Source organism: Sceloporus undulatus, chromosome 3 (assembly GCF_019175285.1).
Source record: "Sceloporus undulatus isolate JIND9_A2432 ecotype Alabama chromosome 3, SceUnd_v1.1, whole genome shotgun sequence".
NCBI lineage: Eukaryota > Metazoa > Chordata > Lepidosauria > Squamata > Phrynosomatidae > Sceloporus > Sceloporus undulatus.
In genome coordinates this window covers 183,265,512-183,275,007 of record NC_056524.1, presented here as the reverse complement: position 1 = coordinate 183,275,007, position 9,496 = coordinate 183,265,512, and the positions used below count along the sequence as shown (strand labels likewise).

The 9,496-nt window shown below is 40.1% G+C and overlaps 1 pseudogene; it reads right to left on the bottom strand.

Moving 5' to 3' along the window:
* Nucleotides 1-963, bottom strand: part of LOC121925902 — a 9,128-nt pseudogene extending 8,165 nt beyond the window's left edge.
* Between the last annotated feature and the right edge of the window lie 8,533 nt (nt 964-9,496).

Below are 9,496 nucleotides of genomic sequence, written 5' to 3'. Positions count from 1 at the left end.
CTCCATCACTGACGATTCCTTGTTCATCTTCTTCTGCTATAGCAGCCCAAAATGACTTAGCTGGTTCTTTTACAGTTTGCCCAACTGTTTCTATTTCTGCCTGAGTAACACCAAATACTGGAACAGGTGGCTTCTTGGCCCCTTTCCATGATTGCCATTCAGCTAGCTGAGTTCTTCTCACTTGCGAAGATCTTGCCCGAATACTGTTTCTCTTGAAGCTGACACAGTACTATGGGTTTCAGAAAGAGGTCCTGCTAAACTTTCTCTTACAGTTTTAGATACACTAGGTTTCTTTGTTCTGTGCACAGAATTTTTAGTATTGGGTGGAACAGCCTTTAACACTGGTTTCCAATTTCTGACAGGGTTTATTTGGGCTTCTCCTTTATGCACTACTAAGAGATTGTTTCTTGTGAGACAGAATGGCCTTGGGATGGCTGACAGACACTCTCACAGTTGGCCTGTTTTGGAGAATGGTTACACCTTCAGGCTTAGAAGCACCTACTGTGCTAGTATCCTTGGTGTCCCTAGTACATTTACTACTCTCTGTGGTTCCAGTTCTCACCACTGACTTAGGTGGAACAGCCAAAGAATGCCTTTTACTCTCGTTTTCTGAAACTTTTCTGAATGAGTTTATCTTAGATGATACAATCCTGCCACGATATGAACCAAGCACATGCTTCTCTGAGAGGCATGCACCAGGATTGGGGGTAGTTATTTTCAGCTGTTTCTCTTTTGCATTTCTGTTGAGTGAGAAGGTCTTACTGAATGGGGTGTCCTTGTTTTTGTTTTCAGCAGGGTCAGAAACTGCTGTAGTACTGGACAGAAAATTACAATTTGTAGCTGTATCAATTTGCTTCAATTTACACTGGGAGAAACTTTACACTTTGGAGAAATTATATTTTCCTCCAGAGTGCTGTTTAGCCTGTTCCGTGCAGATCCATTTACATTTTCTTTGTCTTCCATTTTCGCTTTACCGATAAAACTGTTGTCTACTTTCACTTGACTAACTTTCTCGATGCTCCACTGCTTTCCTCTCTAATGAAATGCTGCCGCTGCAACTACCATCATCATCATCAACCGCCGCTGCCCCTCAGTCATTTTGAATTGAAGCATGCCATTATACTGGGTATTTTTAATACTGTAAGCCACCCTGAGACCCAGTTTTGGGAATAAGGGTGGGATGATGATGATGATGATGATGATGATGATGATGATGATGATGATGATAATAATTCCTGAGCTAGAAACAGGATTCAGAGTTATATGGGCTTGCTAGACTCTATTAAACTTAAGAATTCTGGTTTTGTGTTCTAGAGTTAGAATCGTCTCTTGAATTAAAAGGGGTGCCCCTACATTTGCAAATTGCACACCACTGAGCACTGTTTTAGGGAAATGTAATGGAACTTGATTTGAATAACATTTGGGGGAGTCTAGGTTTGGGGCAGAGCTAGTATGGCATGGAAGTTTGAGTGTTGGACTAGGCCCCTTTGAGACCAGAGTTCAAATCCCTGTTCAGACATGGAAACCCACTGGGGGACCTTTGACAAGTCAGACTCTTTTGGGCTCAGAGGAAGGGAATGGCAAGCCTTCTCTTTTGCCAAGAACATAGGGTTGCCATAAGCTGAAGTCAGTTTGAAAGTAAATAGAAACAACAACTAGAGTGTGGAGTTTTATGCTTAAAGCCCCCTACTTTTCATACCATAATTTGTGCACTGTCTGAAAGTTTTTCTTTTCCAAGGATACTCTTTATGTGATGATTTAAATTTATGTGTGAATAATTGCTCATTTTTCAGGAAATGTTCTTATTGGTCTTTTTAGTTTACATGTGTTGGATAAAAACTCAGTGCAGTACATTATTCTTCATTCTGGCTTATGACGATTCCTCAGTTAAGAACTACTTTGGTTCAGAAGAAAGTAATCAATAGTCACTGAGTCAATGTTGTAAAGCAAAGATGAGGAAAACCAAAAAACAATAATTCCCCACATTTTACCGAACTGGTCTTCTAAACTCCACAGTGAAATTCACTATAAAGAAGATAGTCATTGAGCAATATATAACCATTAATCTTATTGTATCATTGAGCTTTGGTCCTTGGAGTAATTTTTATGACTTTAAGTCTGCTTGGGGCTTTTAAAATTCATTTTATCTCTAGTAGGGGTAAATCTTTGAAATACTTTGTCTGAAAACACTGGAGGAAATAGTTCTATTATGGAGGCAATTTGGTATTGATTAGATGAAATCGTTGTTTCTCATTGACAATGGATCTGTGCGAGTAAGCTGTAAATGAAAAAAAGATAGAAAAAGATGCAGGCATACCAACTGGCAAATACAAAAGTAAGCTTACATTTCTAATTCAGAGTGGAAATGACATACTGACACACAGCTGGCCTCCTTGGCTGAAATCCAATTGTTAGAATAGAATTGCCAGCTAGAATAAATCCACTGAAGCAATTCCTGGAATCAACACTTACGCCAATCCTATTGATTCAGTAAGTCTACTCTACTTGGGAATAGGACAGAATTTAAACCATAGTGGTGCCAATAGAGGGTTTTGTTTTGTTTTTTAAGTATCATGCATGGTACAGGATATGAATGCTGAAACAAAAACTATTTTAGGAGAAAAATGTTTAAACCATTCCCACTGGTGTGCATTGGAGCTGCTCAGATTTGCTTGAAAGTAAAAAAAGAAGGGGAGAAGGACTCCTAAGTGGCATGTTGTGTATTTAACACAGGCTCCTGCAACATTGTAGAATTAATGTAGGCTGACACTGCTTTAACTGTCATGGTTCTATCCTTTGGAATCCTGGGATTTATAGTTTGCAGTGACACCTGAGCTCTCTGATACAGAAGGCTAAATATCTCACAGTTCTATAACTCCCAGAATTCCATAGCCTTTGCAGTAAATGCAGTGTCAGACTGCATTAATTCAGTAGTGAAGATGCAGCCACTGGAGATCATGACATGGAGAAAAAGTGTGTAGTTTGACCCCTTAACACTTATGACGTTATAAGCAGTTCTTAAGGTCACATTTTTTAGGTGTAGACAGGCAATGAAGAAGATGCCTGATGAGTCTTTCTGAACTATATTCTCTTGTACCCTCTTGATAATATGCTTTGTGTGCCTGAGCCTTGTAGAACGTAAGAATCAGAGGAAATGTTCTTTATGAAGAAAGAGAGCAGTTTCTACCTGTCAGACTACTCATATACCTAAACCAAAATTTTCTGTACTGACTGGCTGCGACCTGCCAGGATTTCAGAGATCTTTTCATTACCTACTGCTCATTCATCTTAATACAGAGATAGTGAGAATTAAACCTGGGCCTCCTTACTGCATGCAAAGCATTTTCTTCACACCAAGCAACATTTTTATTCAAATAACTCAGTGCTTGTCTCTGGGCTCAAGTAGCTAAGGCTGATTATGCCACCAGTGTGATTTCTGAAGATGTCAACGCATCGCTTTAATACATGCTGCTAATTACTGCCTCTACTTGTTAATCAAAGACAGATAATGGAGAGAGAAAGGAACCAGGCTGACAAAAACAAAACGTGGATGCATGAGAGCTGCCCTCAAATCACCAATCAGCAATCCAGGATCACATCCTCGTGCACCCAAGCATTTCATCTCCCACATGTATCTCAAGAAGAGAGTAAACTTTAAGAGCCTGTTTTAAATAGAACATCACCTGTGTGGATCATGTGATTTTGCCACTCAGTGCAGACCTCAAAGAAGCCATCCATAGTAAGCCAAACAATAACCAACCGAACTTCATGTCAGGGATGATGGGAGTTGTGGCTCTTCACCTGGCCTGGAACTCACCACCTGGTTGTGCACCACGCTGACCAGTTTTGGCCAGTTGTTGTATCTTTGCAAGAGTTGCAGAGAACAGGCTGAAGACCCCAACAAACTCTCCAAGCCTTCTCACTCTTGCTTCCACAGAAGTCTTCACCCTTCTTCACCAGGGTCCTGCTGGTTCTTGTAGCTTCACCCAAGACACCAGACAACTCAGTAGTCTTATATAAAAGATCTACTTTATTCTACTATATACACAGCTCCAAACAATACTCAACTCCTCACTCTCCAATCCAACTACTCACAACTACAACCCACTCTACTACCCACAAAATGCATTGGGATCTATAGTCATTCTTATAGCCAAATCATGGCACCACCTACTGTGGTCTGTTTCCACCCAGTAGGCGTGTACATCATTCCCATTGGTTCTCCTTGTTCATCCCACAATTAATGATTTCATCATCTCAGCCTTGACCACTTAACAATTGTCAGGTGTGTCCAATTATCCACTATGCATTTCTTGTCCTTGGCATTCAGGACTTGTTAATTGCTTTACCATTCACACCTGTGTGGTTCTCAATTGGCTTCTGCTGAGTCACTCTGACTCTCACATACAAGTTTTATTTCTCTTACTGTATAACCCATGTGGCTTTTTCCTTAACACTTCATGCTTCAGAAACCAGAAGTTGGCAATCTTAACCAGAAATTTAGAATTATCAAACTAAACATTTTAATTCAACCAACATGAGAAATCTGTATTTGTGACAAGAGACTACTGTTAGAATGGAATGGGAAGAAACAGAATGATTCCCAGTTGGCAAAGAGGTCAGGCAAGGCTGCATCCTGTCATATTATTTGTTCAACTTGTATGCAGAAAACATCATACAAAAGGCAGGCTTAGACTCAGAAGAAGGAGGAATGAAGACAGGAGGAAGGAATATCAACAATCTAAGACATGTGGATGGCACCATTCTGCTAGCAGAAAACATCACAGACTTAGAATAATGAATAAGGAAGGTCAAAGAAGAAACTGCTGCTGAACATAAAGAAAACAAAAATAATGACCACGGAGGATGTACATACATTCAATCTAGACAATGAGGAAACTGATATAGTATGAGAGTTCCTGTACCTTGATAGTAAGAGAGTTCCTTTACCTTGGATCAAACATTGAACAGAGCGGAGACTACAGTCAAGAAATCAGAAGAATACTAGGAATGGGAAGAGCAGCTATGAAAGAACTAGTCAAGATCCTAAAGTGTAAAGATATAAGACTGAACATTAAAGTTAGAATAGTCTAAAGCCATTGTATTCACGATCACCATGTACAGATGCGAGCACTGGACAGTAAAGAAACTGGATAAGAAGAAAATAAATTCATTTGAGATGTGGTACAGGAGAAGAGTGCTGAGGATACAGCAAAAAAGATGAACAAATGGGTCCTTGAACATATTAAGCCTGAAATTTCACTGGAAGCCAAAATGACCAAACTGAGTCTATCGTACTTTGGCCACATCATGAGAAGGCATGACTCATTAGAAGAGATAATAATGCTAGAAAGGTGAAGGGAAGAAGAAAGAGAGGATGGCTGCACACTAGATGGTTAGACTAGTATTAATTGGTGGTCCAGCTATTTTCCTGTAGATGAACATGCTGCAATAGGCATCTGTGGAGACCTCTGGGACTCTTTGGGAGGTTTCTGCATCTGACATCCTTGTAGCCTACCCAGCTACAGGAAAAGAGCTGGAACCATATCAGAGCCCTAAAGCAAATGTATCATGGGGTTTTCTTGGCAAGATTTGCTCAAGATTTGCCCCCCCTCCCCAAAAGACCGTGATAGGTTGGCTTTGGGGTTCTGGTATGCTTTTGCCATTGCTTTCCTCTGTGGCCTAGGGAGTGTGACTTGCCCAAGGCCCTCCAGGGGGTTTCCATGGCAGAGCAGGGATTCAAACTCTGGTCTCCAGGAGTACTAGTTCAAACCACTATACTAGACTTGTTACCCAAGGTCCAGCCCTCTACACCTCACCTCTTTTTCAGTATCAAGTTGATATCAAAAGGAATGTTTGAGGCATGTAGCCAAGAAGGTGTCCCCAGTGTAGAGAACTAGCCAGACCATATAAGCAGATCCAGGAGGCTTGGTATGGGGGAAGCTCAACAGCACATAGTCAAGGATAGATCAATGAAGATCAGAATCTACATAATCCTTTCATTGATAGGAATGATGAGAGGTAATGGATCTGGTGTTTACAAGTGAACAAAAATCCAAGAATATTTCCCTCTAGAGGCAAACCTTCATTGTCCAAAGACAATGTACTGCCATTCACAAGTTCCCTTCTCATTCTTCTCTCTTGGAAACTTTATTTTAATCCCAAAATCTGCCCCAGGATATGTTTTGCCCTATAAATATGCCTGCTCTGGCACCCTCAATTCAGTCTCACTTGTTCAAACAGATTTCCTGTCAGTATCTTGCTTAACTGCTCAGCACTGCTGGTCACTCCATGATTCACAAGCATCTGGTGAGCCAGTTTACTTCACAGTGTCCCAATTGAAGACCCTCTTCTGGAATCAGTACAATATCACCCTCCGCAGTCCTTTCAGTCACCATCTGTTACCAACTTTTATATTGTTAGTTCTTGGCTGTGTGCATGAGTGAGTGCCTTTGTGTGAATGGTGATTCCCCTTTGAACTCTGGAGTTCTGTTTCTTGGAACTGCTATACACAGGTTTGATCCCTACTTTGAGTTCCCAAACCTTCTCAGCAGCTGTAATTGAGGTAATAAAATTTCCCTATTAAATATTGATTGTGGGTGCCCCTTTGGGACCCTGATATTTTGGGTAACACACTGGCTCAAAAAGAGGGGGGAAGGTCTTGTCCCTTGTCCATCCTCAATTAAATAATTTGTAGTAGCAGCCAAAAAAGTAACAAAACAGTAGGATCAGTATACACATCTCAGTGCATACAATTAGTAACAAATGCATATTGTACTTGTACATCCTTAGTTTAATAACAGTAGCAACATCGCCCCCAAATCTATGGTATTTAAATTGTATTATTACTTCAACTCAGGATTAATCTTATGAGACACTTCCTGGGCAAATAAAAGCCATCCCATGTAGCTTTTAATACTGGTGTCCTCTGAATCGAACCTGGACGCTTGTCTGATCCATATGCATGGTTCTGTCAGGATGATATGATAATATGATGTAATGATGATTTGGTAATAAGATGACATGGTGATATAGCATTAGGATAAATGCTGGTTTATTGAGAGGGGAATAGGAATTCTGTGGGAAGCCAAGTTTGGGAAAAATTGGGAGGGGCCAAATGGGCAGAAGTGATAGAGATTTTTGGTTTTATGACCCTGTTGTCACCACAAGCATCGGGGCTATAAACCAGGGATGCTCTCCTTCCTTAAGTGTGATTGAATAATATTGCAAGAAAGGAAAGAGGAAACTTGAAAGGTCACTTTGATCCAGATCAAAGACTTGGGATCATAGCTGGGGAGGGGGGCTGGATTATAGGAACTCTTAAGTATGATCCCGGGGTAAACTATTCAGTTCTGACACAAACCCTGGACAGAAGAACCTCTGTTTCAATTTCTAGAATAAAATCTACATTACACCAATCTCCTGGCAGCAGTCTGACTGTACTTGGTTTTCATGTTCCATTTCATGAATTCTGTCAGTATAATGACAAAAATGGAATCATCCCCTTGTCTCTGACCTCTTGGGAGTGTGAGGTGAGAATGAAGTATTGGACTACCACTTTCAGAAATCATGGATCAAATCCCTGCTCATTCATGGAAACCCATTAGATGACCTCAAGCAAGTAACACTCAGCCTCAAAGAGAGCCAAAGGAAAACATACTCTGAATGCCCCAGGGTCACCATAAGTCAGAAATAACTTGAAGGCACACAGCAACAACAAAATGTCTTTCTACTAAGTTTCTGAGCTACTTTGGGCCCCACTCTGAAAGGCAGCATGCTTGTATAAATAAAATGAAATTGAAGTGAAATATTAACTTTATATACTTCTTCCTGCTAAATTGGGGAGACTCACATGCAGAAGAGTCTGTCGTATGTGGATCACCAGGAGTCTAGCTACAGGGTAACAATAGGAAGGCATTGCATGCTCATAGGAATTTTTTCCCCTAGTGAAATCTCATTTCAGTACCCAAAATCTGGGCATTGTAGAGTGAACTATTGAAAATTGTTCATATCTAGAAGTGTCATATATGTTGTGTTTGCATTTCTTTGGTACTTCTGTCTGTTGCTTTTCTTTGGATGCCTACACACTGCATTTCTAAATACACAAGTGATGATTTCAGTTATTGCAAGGCTAGATATGTAGAATCTGAGAGAAAATGTCACTTGGGAAGCAGAATTCTTATTTGCTCTTCTCCTGTAGCTACACCCCTGTCTGTCACTTATTGGATCAGAAACAATAGAGAATTACAAATTGGATCTGTTCATATTTTCAGCAGTAGCAGCAGCAGCATCTGGAAACACAGAGGAGCAGGATAAGAAAAGAAAGCTCATATAAGTGGAATAAGTGAATATAAAACAGGGATGAACTAGAAGAGATCCATCAAATCAGTGAGACTTACATTAAATATTGACATACCATTCAAGAACTGTGTCAATGGGGCTACTCTAGCTGAAAAAAGCAATTGGATTAAGGCTAAAGAAACTTTTGCAAGGGAAGTAAAAATAAGTTACAGGCTTGAAAGGAAATGAAAAGGCTTGAAATGAGAAATGAAAGACTATGGCAGGAGATGAATAAAAACACTTCAAGAGACATTAAGTGGGTGGTGAATGTGTGTGTGTGTGTGCCTTCAAGTTGCCTGTTAATTATTACAACCCCATGAATTTCATAGGGTTTTCTTAGGCAAGGGATATTCAGAGGTGATTTTGCCAGTTCCTTCCCCTAAAATACACACACACCCTAAAAAGCAAACCTTGATTTTACCATTTTATACAAGGGACATCGTTTTTCTGGGCTGTTTTATTTAATGGGACTTGACCATCCATGGATTTTGGAATCCACAGGAGACCCTGGAACTAAAACCCAGCAGATACTAAGGGCCCACTGTATAGCCTGTTTACCTTACAAGATAAGACAGGATCTGGTGCTTTTAGGGTATTTAATAGAAAATATAAAATAAAATGGCCTTTTTTGTTTATAATCACTGAATCAGAAGATTCTGCATATAGCAGGCAATTGTGCCATAGTACCCCCAGAGCTAATACAGTATCTTTACTTAATCTGGAGGAGAGCTCATCTACGGAGCACTTTCAGACGTAAACTGTAGTGATAAAGAACTAACTTGTTCTGAGATACAGATTAGATAGCAGTGGAATGAGATTACCAAATGTTTATGCCAAGGTCCACCTGCAGCCTCTACACTGCCATTTTGTGACTAGTAGTAATTTTCTTTGTAAGATCAGCCACAGTGTATGATTGGAGCAATATGGTTTGCAATTCACATTCTGTAAGCAACGAATGTAAATTCCCTGTACAATATATTCATGAAAAGATCCTAAATCTGTACTTTCCTGAAGGGCATATATACATGAGGTCATACATCTGTTATGGAAGATGCTACCATTTTATAACCAAGCAGCAGATTTGCATGAAGAGGCATCTTTCTACTTAAAATAACCTTGGAAATGCTAAAAGGGGTTGAAGACCAAATTCTTTGCG